The sequence below is a fragment of the Pieris napi genome, chromosome 4 (assembly GCF_905475465.1).
Source record: "Pieris napi chromosome 4, ilPieNapi1.2, whole genome shotgun sequence".
In the NCBI taxonomy this organism is placed as follows: domain Eukaryota; kingdom Metazoa; phylum Arthropoda; class Insecta; order Lepidoptera; family Pieridae; genus Pieris; species Pieris napi.
Genome location: NC_062237.1, coordinates 3,025,764 through 3,041,136, shown reverse-complemented (window position 1 = coordinate 3,041,136; position 15,373 = coordinate 3,025,764). Strand labels below are relative to the sequence as shown.

General features: G+C 33.2%; 1 protein-coding gene across 3 annotated transcripts in view; it reads left to right on the top strand.

The window, feature by feature from the left end:
* The window catches only part of LOC125048993 (tyrosine-protein kinase Src64B), a 72,044-nt gene that overhangs the window by 9,607 nt on the left and 47,064 nt on the right, over nt 1–15,373 (top strand). The window contains exon 1 of one of the 3 annotated variants that reach the window (XM_047647989.1): nt 9,456–9,734. The exons of 1 other annotated variant lie outside the window; for it this stretch is intronic. The gene's annotated coding sequence lies outside the window, so the exon portion shown is untranslated. Of the gene's footprint in view, nt 1–9,455; nt 9,735–15,373 lie in introns of those variants that run through there. One more of the 3 variants, XM_047647987.1, reaches the window with a different exon arrangement.

Genomic DNA, 15,373 nt, shown 5'->3' with positions numbered 1-15,373 from the left:
TGTTTCAGAGGTGTTATTTTGAAAGCTACCTGACATACCTTGCTGTTTTCTGAAAATAGGCGTTCACGTGTGGCAATATTTAGGTCGCGTCCGTTCCATTTATAATTATCTTAGCGAGCTTTTATTACCAATAAAGTTATTTATGGGTGTGTCCACTGGCGTGTGGAAACTTTTAACATATTAATACAAACATTTCTTGTGTTTGATGTCCCTTTACATTACGTATTACTTTTGAAATTAATAAAACTTGATCAGGGTTACAAAGTTTCTGTTTTCATATGTTTTTAAATAACTCTACTTACACTTCGCAGTTTTAGCCTAATAATTGTTGTGCTTAACGCTCATACAGTGAAGGATTTGGTTGTGAAGAAATTGGCGTGTTATGACTCGATATCGGCGAAATGTATTAGACATAGGCTGATCAAATAAGCTGAATTTAAATTCCTGGTACCCTCTAAGATACCCCATTACCATCCCAATTGTACATCCTTTCAGAAGAACGCGTGTTGGCCAAAACTCACCGATATCCAGAATGAGCATTCTGATACACGAGCTAGGTCTAGATAACCATAGTTGCTTCCCTTACACTTTGAAATAAATTTTGTATAATTTATTAATCTATGATTTTTTTTCTCTTCGTGTTTATTATGTTTGCCTATAAGTGATAGTCACATTAAATCTTGTATTTTATTTTTCTTATTTGCCAATGTATCAGTGTGCCGACCATTAACAAGCTCTTCTGAATACAATAAAAATCACCTACTTGAATATGTTATAAATTTTATTATCAATGAAACCAACGACGACAAACTTTATACGATCATTCCACCAGTCAACAAATCGAGTAATTATCGCCTGAGATTACGCGGAAATTTATAGGAGATGGTTTGTTCGCTATCAGTCTCCATAGGAAATTATCTTATCTTCATTAATAAATCTCTTCACAGATCAGCTTTCTCGATACTCATCCGGAAATTGATGTTAGATGAGCGTTCCGTTTTAAACAATAGTATTAAAAATATTGTCTTTGCTTTTTACGGCATACATATTAAAAAATATAAAGGTGCGAAATTGTATTGAAATATTACTAATAGGTAAGGATTTATTTGAGGTTGAGAACTTCAAAGAGGGATTATCGTTTTCTTATAGTGCCATCTCCTTGCAAAGGTTGGCGATCATCATGGCTTGTTTAATTTTGGATGCCGCGCTTCTAAACAATGACTTGATGCTTTGACCAAACTTTTACTTTGTTTGTATATTAAGTAAAAATCAGTATTAGGGTCTGCTTCTATTGACATGGTTTTTTTGCTCCATTTCCAAGTCCCCTATAGCATTTATGAAAGCTTTATATTTTCAAGGTACGGAAAACAGAATAGTACACCAACATTAATTCATCTAATAGCTGTTTACACGTATAATTCTAATATTATATTCGCAAGTTATAATATCTATATATATATAAAAATGAAACCCGTTTTCCGTTGTCACGACATAACATGAAAACGGCTTGACCGATTTGTCTGATTCTTTTTTTATAATATTCCTTGTAGTACGAGGATGGTTCTTACGGAGAGAAAACTTAAAAAAAAATTGAGTGAAAAAGCCTAAAAACAACACTTTTCTATATTCCCATACAAAATATTCGTAATAATACTTAAAAGTCTATTTGAACTTTAATACCATATCATAAAGTTCAAGTGTTAGTGGAGGGGTTCCGGGAAGGTAAATTTTAATTTTTTGACATAATGTATCTGTTGTCTTATGAACTTTCTTTTTTTTATCTTACTAGCTAGATCGGTGTCCCGAATAGCAGAATAAGTATTTAAAAAAAAATAAAGAATCGACTGATAGGCGGTACGATATTCGCCAGGCCAGCTAGTATAGATATACTTATCTATATATAGATATATATTGTAACTTGCGAATATTGGACAAAAAAATTAATTTATTTAAAATTTAAAAAATATATTCTATTTCTATTTCTATTAACCCTAATAATATCAACGTCAGGTGGAAATGTGTATGCCACGCCCCAATACAGGACTGATACATTTCGTAAAAATTTCTTACAAGAAGTTAATATCATAATGTTATGACTTCGCGAAGTAGACCAAACTTTATTTTTAGGTCAGGTTGATAAACAACTATAACTTTTCATTACTCAACCAAAGTTATTGAATGGCCCCGGAACGCATACACGCCGTGAAAAGTGTATGTAATTACTATTTATTATACAGTTTAGAAGAACTAACGTCGTCAGTAGTTCAGGATAAAATGGGGTTTATTTCTTGACTATTCTAAGTCAAGATGAACCTATGACTTGAATTTTGGATGGGCATACTATGTTATTCGTTCGTCGAGTTAATTTTAGTGTATACGTAGGTACATATATACCTCGAAAATATAAAACTTTCATAATGGTATAGCAGACTTTGTATTTGTAAGTAAATTTTGTAATTAGTTAATTTTTTGTATTTTTGTTACCTATTGTATTTCCTAATGAATTTCTTATGTTTGTATTTTGTTTTTTGGTTGTCATCTGTTAGGACAGTATTGTGTCTTTTATAAATATAATAAAATAAAATAAGTTTTATGTGTAATCACAAACTTTAAATATATAAATCTTCTATGCGTGTGTTTGTAGTTAAACCCTTGCTTACCGGATGGACCAATTTTGGTGAATTTTTTTCTGTGCATTCAAGTAGATGTACCTACAATTTATTTCTTATTATTTTTTTACTTAAGACGTGTATACACGACAACGTATGACAGGTCCGCTAGTGTCTTATGAATAATTCATATCCAATCCATATAACAACAACAATAACTAGGCAGGCAACGCACTCGCGAGCCTCTGGCATTGAAACTGTCCATGGGCAGCGGTATCACTTAGCCTTTCCCTGTTCGCCCCCTGTTCTATTAAAAAAAAAAACAATCTAGATTTTCAAACTTCAAATAACGCGATGTACTCAAAAGGAAATTTTAATTTTCTGTGTTTTCCGTCACTAGCAAAGTTTTGTTTATTTGTTTTCTGATAGCTGTAGGGTTTAATATTTGTACCTTGTTGGTCCGCTATAAATCGTCTAGACAGCTTAATAATATTTTGACCCTGTATGAGATTGCAATTCAATTTATTAACAAGCGATCCACATTAAATTAGTTTTAAGATATACTCGTATAGAGAGTCATCGTTGTTGCTATTACTGTTTTTAATTTTACGCCTTATTATTCAAGTAATAGAAAAATACAGTAAGCTGGCAGTTGGAAAATGACATTTTTGTGGACAATATGTGTGTATGTAATTTTTAATACTTTGGTATTTTTATAGGGACCTTGATTTTTAATAAAACACAGCTTAAGTTACTACTGTAGTTTTCTGTATGAAGTACAGGGTGTTAATGTCACATGTATTAATACTTTATTTATTTTGTCCCATTCGGTGTCGAGATCCTTGGTCCGTGGGGTCCTAGCGCTATAAGGCTAAAAGGTTAGTCGACATCACAGGAGACCGAAGAGCTGGCAGAACCCTCGGACAAAGAATAAGTCTACCTATTCAAAGCGGCAACGCTGCCAGTATCTTCGGAACCTTGCCTAAAGGGACTCCTTTTAGTAATATATTTTAGTTATTGTTTTTCTATTAGTATTACCATTGTTAACATAAAGTTAATACTTTTAAATTGTTATTACGTTCTTAGAACGAACCGTAGCCTATCAGTAATCAGTCAAATAAAAATCATATTCGTTTTTGTTTTCAAAAATTGTTATTCTTCATTGCACTGCAGATTAGCGATAATGTCCATGGTTATTTTTTTATTAATTTTTTTCTATAATAAGAGAACAGAGCACTACAAATGTTAGAACGAAATACGTCACTATTTTTAACAATGTGCGTGATTATAGCGTAAATATGTAGATAGCCTAATTTATTTGAGACGATAAAAGTGTGTATATCATCGGTTTTATGTTCACGTTTTAAAGTTTAAATAGCGTGGAATCGGTAATAACACTTATTTAAATCTTCGTTAATAGCTTAGACTAAGAATAGCTTTTTCGTTCTCTGTTTACAAAAAACATTAATTGAACTAGCCAGTTAATTACGGGTATACAATCTGTACAAATCGCGTAGTCTAATCTGTAAGTAGGTATATATAACAAGGGTTTTTGTATTAATTTTATGATTGATATCACTCAATAAAAATCCAGTGGCACTACAACCCTATATCGTATTGGCCTCAGATTTCTGTATTTTTTCTAATAGGAAAGTAGGTGATCAGCTTTCTGTACTTGACACAGGCTTTGGACTTTTTGGGTCTATCATGGTTTGCAAACCGTGAAGTTTGCCTTCACCGGAGGAGCAAATTAAATTCCAAAATCATTTATTCATTTAGGTAACACAATGTACATTTTTGAACGAAATAATAACATTCATATTAAATGCTGCTAAATTTACATTTACTACCAGTTCTCAAATAGGGCGTAGAACGGAAGAGAAACACTGGCAATAAACTCTCTGCTACTCTTTAAGCAAGTGTCAATCGTGACTTGAAGGCCTAAGGGTCCCATGTGAAGTGGAGGGCTTCCACCGTTGACAACAGGCTTATCGGTAGGCAACTCTTTTGACTTCACTTCAGGTCATTTTATAGTGGTGATGCCAAAGTTAATTCCGCATATAGAAAGTAAAGTCCATTGGTGCACAGCCGTGGTTCGAACCTTAGGGTTGCCAACTCTGCTCTTAGCCATTGACTTTGGCTGTGTTGAAACATAAGTATGTTCTTAAATTGTATAAAAATACCCAAGGGTTAACGTGAAAGCGTAGCTCAATTTCGCATTCATATTATTTGTATGATGTAATCCTTAGTTTCATATCTAGATTTGAATCCAAGATTTTAGCAAATAATTTTGAAGTTACGCTTTGAAAACGCTCGCATTCAGCCAAAACTATTCTGAAGACGAAGGTAGTCTTTCACTTTAGTAAAATTTCTTCCTACTAAATCAGTTTGAATATGCTCTTAACGGTAAAACTATTTAAATACAAAAAAGAAGCAAATACTTTTACTTAAAACGTTTTTTTATTTAAGATATACACGTCTAAATCTTAATATATATAAATTACGTGACACGTTGTTTGTCCGCTATGGACTCCTAAACTACCGAACCGATATCAATCAAATTTGCTCACCGTGTGTAGTTTGATCCAACTTAAAAGATAGGATAGCTTACATCTCAATTTATACCATTGCAAAATATTTGTTTATTATTTTATAGTCACAATTCTATCAGATGGCGCTGTGTTGAAAGTACTAACGTTTCACATATTAGCTACAAATTAATGGCATAACCACCATAAAAGCATGGTGGATTAGTGTTCTCCTGCCGTTTCTCTTGAATAGTTTACTACTATGTAATATAACAAAAACCTTAGCCACAGCAACGCTTGGCCGAGTCTGCTAGTATTTATATCTCTAGTAAAAATATGGACGCGTAACTATACACGAAGGATATATACGTCCTATATGAATAGGAACTATCGCTCCTATTTACCAAAATAATAATTGTTGCATAACGGTAAGAATTGTCTGTAACACAAATAAATGTTTTAATGGTCCAGTGAATAGGCTGTCTCACTCTTACAACTTGATTACTAACATTGATGAAAATATTGATATTTGATATATTTTACAAGTCTTCGAACTTACTGTAACTTTATTTATTATGCTCTTAATGAGGTTTAAGCTTTCATTTAGTTTTAGTTATTTTAGTTGCTTGTTTAATTTTCTAATGAAATTCATGTGTATGTGTTTTAAATTTGTGATGTCATATATTCGTGTATTTTATGCATACACCTTGTTTTAGAACCTACAAATGACATACCATACTTCAAAAAAAATGTTAGTAATTCTTAAGAGGGATACATAACTGTCTCATTTAAAGGGCAGAGGAAAAGGCAAGTTACTCACCTGATGGATATCAGCCGCCTGCTCACTAACAGCTGGTATTTTAAATTCTTTCAGTGGAGTATTTTAGGACCCTAACTATTGGCTTGGTAAATCGAGTAAATTTCTTCAAAACAGTCAAAATTTAATGATATTAAGTAATTCTGTTGTAAAGTTATTCTTTGTCAAATGACTTAAATAATTTGATAACTACTACTTATCGTAACTTTCTAGACAAATAGTTTAGGGAGCGTTCTAGTATTACGTAACGAATTTGGGGGGTAGGGATTGAATTACCCGTTATTGTTAATTAATTATTTTCGACTTTCCAGTACTTTACACCACATAATCGTAACTTTAAGGTATAAAGTAACTGGGTGGTCACGAAACGTTTTACTATTGGGTACAGAAAACGTTACGGCACGTTATATGGGGGAGGGGGGTGTCAAGAATCTCCAAAAATTGCGTGACGTAATACTTGAACGCTCCCTTAGCCCAAAAGTTATTTTTAATAAAAGCCTCATGTTTGAGTTTAAAGAAATTATACCATATGGTGTATACGAAAAGTAATTCTTTGCCAGTTGCGTACTGCTTAAATGTCTTAACATCTGCCACTAGGGCTTCGGCCTGCATAACTTGGGGGAGATGGCACGTGCTATCTTTATAACGGTGTTAACTGTTATTAAAGGTAAACTGCATTTTAAATATACGTCCAATTAACTAGAATTAATTGAACAAAATTACTATATGGGATATTGTCTGAATTTCATTACGATCACACACTGTTCATTGAAAAATTAATATGATGTATCAAATAGTATTGTCTTTGATTGACATAACCTTTACACATTTAAAGAAAAAACTTTTTAACCGGATTAAAGTTATGTATTATTATAAATTTACAATTATTTAACATAATTTTAAATTTATCCGACGTTTTTTTGACAATCCGCGAAAATAGAGGACACCGTGAGCCATTTTTGCCAAAACCCTCCATCTTTTAGTCGATACCAACTCCGGGGAAATAAATACAGATAATGCAACTTTCTCTACAGTTGTGATACTTTTTGACATCCAACACCTTTTGTCTTCAGTCACCGTGACCACGCACGCTGTAAAGCACGCGAAACGTCGGATAAATTTAAAATTATGTTAAATAATCGTAAATTTATAATAATAGGTACATAACTTTAATCCGGTTAAAAAGTTTTTTCTTTAAATGATGTATCAAATATTTGATTTGTTGTGTTTCTTATTTTAAGAAGTCATTATATACTTTTAACTGATTCCAAAAAACCAGAAGGTTCATAAATATTGAAAGTTTCTTTACCTTTCATACATTTTAATAAAATACTTGTTAGCATAGTGCAATTTCGACTCGTCTAAAAAACAATACCCCACACGCCGATTGATAGTAAATTCCCTTTATGTTTGCTTACCAAGTGTCACCAGAAAATGAATTCGGGCGAAAAGATCGGCACGTTTGTGGCACCCGGGCGTGGTCCTTGCATGTTTTTATTACTTCACTTTGTCGGTACCGAGGTTCCTTAAGTCACAGCAGGGTATTCTTATTGTCAATTTCTAAACAAGTGTTTCGAATACGAAATTGTAAAAACAAATAGGTTTATTTCTCTATTTTCAAATGTGTCTCGTTTAATTTATTGCAGTTCACTCCATCTGCGTCAGATGTTTTTACAAACAGATGATCCTTAATGGCTCTAAATACTGTTGAGTGATTTATCCTACTTAATTTCTATATTTATCTAATTAAGTGTCACTTTTAAATATCAAATGTTGCATTATTTACTAGAGGAAATCAGTAATCACATGAGACATAATTCTACGTTTACAAGTTGTTCGTTACGCGAGAGTACGGCTTTGATAGTTGGGTTATCTTTTTTTGGCACTACTTATAAAAAAATACAATCATGCATTGAAGTAAAGCAATATTTACACTTTTTAATACCATAATCCTTTGGTCACACATATATGTAGCATTCAGAATGAATAACCTATTTAAAATAAAGACAAATCAATCGCTTAGAATTCTACTAAATTTACATGTATGTATAGTTTAATTTTTTTATTAAATTATGAGTCAGCAGTCATGAATTCGAAGAAACAGGACAGCGAGAGAGACCTTGGCTTTCTTTTGTGTAAGCACTTACTTGTTTTTGGTTCCAATTGCACAAATTACTTGAATTAAAAAAAAATTGTACTAGCTTAGAGCTGCTCTGTTGGTTACAACACTTGTTTATAGCTAACTGTATTCTGGGTTTTATTTAAACGGCACACTTATCGGACATGTTATATGGTAGTGTAATTATGAATTAATACTATTATTATTAGAAAGTATTAAGAATTCATTACAAGTAATCTTGGCTTGCTAACGGGAAACATACGCTTAATTGTTATAACGCGTAACAAAAACATGTTATGTTTACGTTGGCACGAGTCAATGCTTTGTAGGAACTGGTATTTAATCCAGAAAAAATATTATATCGCCTTATTATTAATGGTTGTATTTAAGGTTCTTATAACATCCCTGTCGCTTTTATTATTATATTTTGTCCTAGAAAAAGCAAATGCGTAACTGTACTCCGTTAGTTTTATCTTTTCGGAAAAGGTACTACTCTTAAGGTGGGAACTGACCAACGTTACGAGGTGTAATGTAACATGTAATGTAATGTTACACAGCGAGCATTCGTGCAGTTAGTACGTCGTGTTACGGGGAAATCAGCGAGCAACGAGCCAGTCGTTGCTCGCTTTGAGTGCTCCACCCGGCTGTCGGTTTTTTGGCGAATCCTTTGAGTGTTACGCGGTTCGGTCAGTACGCTCTTTGTCAAAAGTCGTCCCGAGCGCACGCGCGTCGCGAGTAATCACACGTCAAGCAATTATTCAATAAAACATGGAGTGGAACAAAGAAAAATCTCTGTATTTTTCTATAAAATGGAAGAAAAGAGGAAGTGTTGTGGAACCCAGCTCATGCAGAGCAAATAAATTCAACAGTTCTTCAAAATCGATCGGAGACATGCGTACAAAGTTTTTATACTGTCCAGAAATCATTTGGTTTTTCAAAGTTGCTATCAATGACAAACCACCACATACGCCTCTGTTTTTAAATAAGTTTGATATCCAGTAACGTTTTTTCTTCTTCTTAATTTGGATGAAACAATAATTAAGTAGAATCAAAGATACCAACGCGTCCTCGCTGTCGGCCATCTCGTGAACACTGGCGGCGAAAGCGGAGCACAGACGTTTGACGAGCATGTTACGCCGATTTTAATACACAGCGTAACATGCACGATGCGTTACACGCTCGATGCGAATGCTACATTACACATCGTAACTTTGGTCAGTTCCCACCTTTAGTTGCTACGTGTCAATGTATTATGATATCGTAAGCTTTGTGTACATTCGTTATCACATCAAGAGCCACAAGCTGGCTTCGACTCCAGGCCAGTCAACTGACGCGCCCCCTACTGAGATCCCCCCGCACCTCAAGTAGCCCTCAATTGATGCAGTCTCGATTTAACTGTCTCCGGTGTCGCACGTCGCTGCATCCAAACAAAAGCTTTTCCGCTCTCGAGCTTTGTCTTCCTATGAAGTGTCTATAATATGTCTGCGTCTCGTACCATATCGTCTGAATAAGTGTTTGTGTTTAGCAGTAAATTGGTGACGTTTTTCTGTAGATAGTTAATGTAAACGATTCCGTTGTGTATCAATTAGTCATAATATATGTGGTTATATGTTTATTTTGATTGACGCTATGCTACATATATCTTAGTATCGGAATAACAGGTATGTTAATTATAGTATTAATAATAATTAATTATTAAAGTAGGAAAACAACTGTGCATTGTGATAGATTATCTCGGTTTTCTGATCTACCAAAGTAATTATTAATTATGTATTAACGCAATTATAAGTTATGTGTATTAATTGAGGATATTTATAGCATCGGTCTGTGATGACATAAATATTTAATTATCCCACGACGTGAAAGAAGGGTGGCAGAACGCTATGAGAAAACGGGACAGCAAATGCCTACAATTTGAGGGGTTACCAATTTCGAATCGTTTCCATCTACAAATTCAACAATGGACGGATTTAGGGGAGAGTTTATGTTTGAGACGCATATTTATTGAGATTATTTTAAACTTGGCGTAAGCAAGAGCCATATTCAATTGTTTATAGTTTATACAAAATGATTTCCTGTATGGCGATTACAAATGACAAGTCCGAACATGTTTTTAAAGTTTGATAAAATAATCAGAGTCTTTGGTCTCTGTAGTTGGTTCCTGGAAACTTACAAAGCTAAATAAAGAGCTCATTATTACTTTGCTGTCGTCGTTCTAGTTGTAATTAAGACAATTCTAAAAAGAAAGGCGTGCATTTTTGTCTGATATTTAATATCTACAATAAGTATTACTTTCTCAACTAACAATGCTTCCGATTCGCACAGACATTCATCAGATCAGAGAGCGTGAGCTGGTTATATCAAACTTTCATTTAACGTCATAATAATTATAACAAGAGTTATTGTATCACTTTCAAATTTAGTTTTTTTGCGAACGCAATTGCTCTATTCAATTAACTTCTGCAATTCTTTCTGTGAAATCCAAAAAACTTTAACTCTAAGACAATGTGCTTTAGATATTTAAGAGTATTTAACCGGTACCATCAATAAAAATCAATTCGTGTGATTTATCTTATGTTAGACTGATTGTTTTTAATCGTTACTCGTTTTCTGCATATAAAGATTTCATAGATAATAAAATAATTGAAAAACTTGTAAAACATCTGCTGTTAAACCAGTTATAAAGTTCAACGGAGCAAAACTTATGTGTCCAACTATAATTAAATATTGTAATTACATGTCTTCAGTACGGCTAGCAGTTCATCTTTGTTTTATAAACTCTCACTGCTTAATGGGTTTCTCGACTCTTCACCGGAGAGCGACCTGTTTGGGAAGCTTATGGGGGTGGTATACTGTGGTTTCAGAGTGTACCTGGAGGGGATAAGAGGGTAATGCTACCCTGTACTGTAAATTTTGTAAATCTTAATTGTATTTTATTGTTTTTAGTCTAAGTTTGGCCATTGAGCTGTTAATAAATAAATGTGATGTTACTCTTTTCTCTTCCATATTTGATACAATTGTATTTTAAAGGAAGCAATGACATTAATTTGCTTTATTGTTGTGAGATTGTTCGCGTATTACCAGGACACTGACCCAGTATCTGTTAACATCGATTTATGGTCACTCATGACTTCATTCAGTATCTATGTAATAAATTTTATTTATGCTTTCCAATCGTTCTTTGTTGGTTGTGAAATTCGTGATTGCGTTCAATGTATTAGTGTAGCTTTGCTTTAGTCGTTATTAAAATATAGAAATTAAAAAAATGTTTGCTCTCGTTAAAATGTGAAACAGAAGAATTGACCTCCACAAATATTTCCCTTTTTCGTCATAGCACTTGACACAATTTCACTTGCCCTATTTATTTTTATCTTATTATTTACTTTGAATGAGTTAAAGCCATGGTTTTTCTCTATTGAATTAACTTCGTTTCTCTGTCAATGCTGAATTATATACGTAACGATAGCCTTATAAAGTTAACGTGATTTACTATTCTTGACCCAAAATTTCGTAAGTATTATAAGGTATGAAAATGATTATTCACGAGATACTTTATAGATACTTTATAGTCATGAAAATTACAAAGTTAGTTCTCTGAAGTTATATTTTCAGCTTATTCTTTACTGTATAATAGTCCTATTATTTCGCGGTTTTTATTGCGTAATTGTGTTTCAGTTGTGTAACTTTTATGGTTTGCATTGTCTTCTGTCAATCATGGCTATCATTTGTTTCCAGAGACATTTCCGTCATGTTTTATTCATCGACATTCTTTCTCTCGTGCATTGTACGCATTTGTAATTACGTCTTAGATATGTGCATTTAACAATCGGATCAAAGTTCAGTGACCTTAAGCTGCTACCATTCATCTGTCATCAATATTTAAGTCGTATCGCCATGTAAAGAAAAGCTTAAATTTTGGACTCCTACGGGAAACGCTATACGACCGTAGTGTATTGTGCTATCAAATTTTTAAAGGTATGTCGTTGTTTATTCAACTGCACGATATGTATTGTGTAGAACAGATGATGATAAGTAATAACTGATAATCTAAAATATACTTTTATAGGGCGCATTAGTTCTATGCATAGGTCCAAATTAATTTGTATAAAAGGATTTCAAAATCCATTATGTAATCGCAAACGATGTCACGGCAAAGAGATCAGAGATTTCTCTGTACTACCAGTTGCGACACAAACATCATAGATAAGCTATCCTGTATCTAGGCTTGATCAAATTTGTATAAGGCAGGCCAATGCTACAGAACAGTCAAGGTTTATATGCCGTCGGTTGATTCTGTACGGCTCATTAAATATGGCATAATCTCAAAGTAATGTTGAATGTGTTAATAATTACCTCGGATTATTGCAAAATTTTGTTCTGGGAGGGTACTAGTTTTCAAACGCTTATGACATTTAAGCTGTAAGTATATAAACATATTGTTCAACTGCCACTTATTACGATGACTTGCATTGAATCCGCAACGTTTCTGATTATATGTTATCAATAGCAAATTTTGCTAAATCACATAACATTATAACTAAGTATTTTTTAGTTTCAATTCTAGTAAACCAATGTCTCGTTACGTCAGTGGCAAAAATCATGAAATTATTCTCAAGGCTTTGTTGTTGACCCTTAGCGTGTAAACTTCATCCACGTCATTGAATTGATTACTATTATCAAGACAATCTTTATGAGCCACCGTAATGCTAAAGTGTATTTTATGTTAGGAAAATGGAATTGAAGGCGTATCTAAAATCGTTTACGTAAACCGTAAACAAAATGTGAGCTCCAATCTCGTATATGCCTATTATGCTATCTAATTGCTATTTGTCCGCACGCAGCCACGCAAATACGCTCAAATGTTTCAGTGACATCTGTGATTATTTGTTGTTGATTTATGGCTCTTTTCTATATTATGGAATGTTGATTAGTATCTTTATTATTACTTTTTATAACCCTTGGTAAATTGTCAATGGTAACTCGTCTTCCATCAACTGTCATTTGAACATCAAACAAGTCGTTATTGGTATGAATTGAGTTGCTTCGGATATGCTTTATCACTGTAATTAACGTAATGTTAACACAACGAAAATAGCTTAAAGCTTCGCCGAGTAATGTATTATCGGGAGGCCAATGGCTTGTGCGTCACGCATCGTGATCTTTTGGGAATCGATGTGTGTCAAACATTGAAGGTAATTTAATGTTCAAGTAGTTTTATTAGTCTTGAAATTCTCATGGGGCTGAGACAATTACCTTTGTTGTATCTACTTTTTGTTATTACTCAAACTCAAAATAACATCCATATAGGTAAACAAGTACAAGTGAACGTAAGAAAAGAAGTTAAATTAATTCTAAATTTACATTCACTACCAGTTCGCAAGTCAAAGGCGTAGAGCGGGCAAGAAGAACTGGCAAGAAATTCTTCGCCACTCTTTTTAATCGCTAAGCTTTGAATGTTCTGTAGTGTATAGTTTTGCTTGAGTCCACTTAGGTGACTCCTGGCGGGTTGTGTTTGACCTGTATATTTTATGTTTCATTTGATTTACGCTCGTTTACAGTGAAGTGATTTTAATAAATCAAAGTGTTATGTGCTAGGTTCTATACACTTCAGAATCTTAAATCATTGACAAAGTGATGCGTTTACTTATACGGGAGTGTACTGTCGTTCTAAATGAAACTTGACGCTGAAATGAAATGCTCGAATATCGGATTTTAGACATTTCTACGTAATCAAGCCAGAAATGCTTAGTACTTAGCGGTTCTTTAACACTCAAAAGCAGTAATCATGGCTGATTAAATGTTCAACGTAAAGTGATTGAACGCTCAAAGGGCAGAGTGAGCTCAATTAACGTTCCAGACTACAATTAGTTAATCCAGTCCATCATCTCGTAATAAAATCGTAGTTTATGTGGGATTTATAGATGATCGTAATATGTATATCCAAAACGGGTATGGGCTATAAAATATATATTTACGGAACGTAGGCAATTAACAAAACCTTTGTGGTGTTAAGATGTGTTTTATTTAATAAATCCCTAAAAGCAAGCAAAATAATATACTTATTTTAGCATATCTAAAAAACAGATTCTGAGTCTCCGACTTCTGTATCTGTTACGATATCATTTGTTTTTTTAGTAGGTAGGTAATCAGCATTCTGTGTCTGACACACGCCATCGACTTTTAGGGTCTAAAACATGCAGGTTTCTACACGATGTTTTCCTTCAATGTACGAGCAAGTGTTAAATGTGCACATAGAAAACTTATTGGTGCACAGCTGGGGTTCGAACCTATGACTTTAGGGATAAGAGTCCCATGCTGAAGCCACAAGGCCAACACTGCTTGCTGGTGCTCTTAGTATATTTTACTGCAGAAATTAAAGTGAATGAATAGTTACAGTAAATTGTGATTGTTACAAGCTAGCTAACTCTCATTCCTTAGAACTTCATCTTTGTTATTACATTGTTTTATATACTATTGTCTTATGTTGTTATGAAAAGAGACAGTGCTGTTGCTAAATCATACAATGATAGTGTGATTTATAAGCATATATTTGTAAATTGTGACTAACATTCAGGTAATAAAACTATATTTTTTTCCTTTTTGTACAGTAAACATTTTCCAATAGACAATTTTTGAACAGTCGCAGCACAAGTATTAAGTTATAGTCATTAAAATGTAAATGCAATGTTTCTAACAAAATTATTATGCGTCATTCGTTCTTTCCAACGAAAGTCATATAATGCCGTCTGCCTCTCAAATAACAATGAGTGTACAGCCTTCTACAGTATTGATGATCAATTTGTTCAAATTAGATACTTTAGATTCTCCATCACAGAGAGAGACATATGGTGTCTTCTAATTGTGTTCTATGTATAGCTAGAAGGGTGCCGAAAATAATCATACATGGAGACATCAAAGGAAAATATTTACAACTTAGTAAATATTTAATTATTAATGTTACAGATGTATTATACTGAACTTTAAACATATTAATTAGTGTAAATTATGAAAACTTTTTATAAAAAATAAAAGCGTTTGCAAATCAACCTTAACAAGTGTATTTGTTCCTTCTTGTTTACCTTATTTATTTATAAGTAATCTTACAGCTACACAAATCCATATTACAAAGGCAAACCAGATTATATTGATCAACAAAATATACGAAACAGACAAAAATAGTCAATTAAGTGCACGAATAGATAAAAAAAGAAAACTGGAATAAAACATTAAACAAACGACAACTTAATATGTTGAAGAAAAAACTATGTACATTGTACTACTGTTAACTTATCTTGTCGCT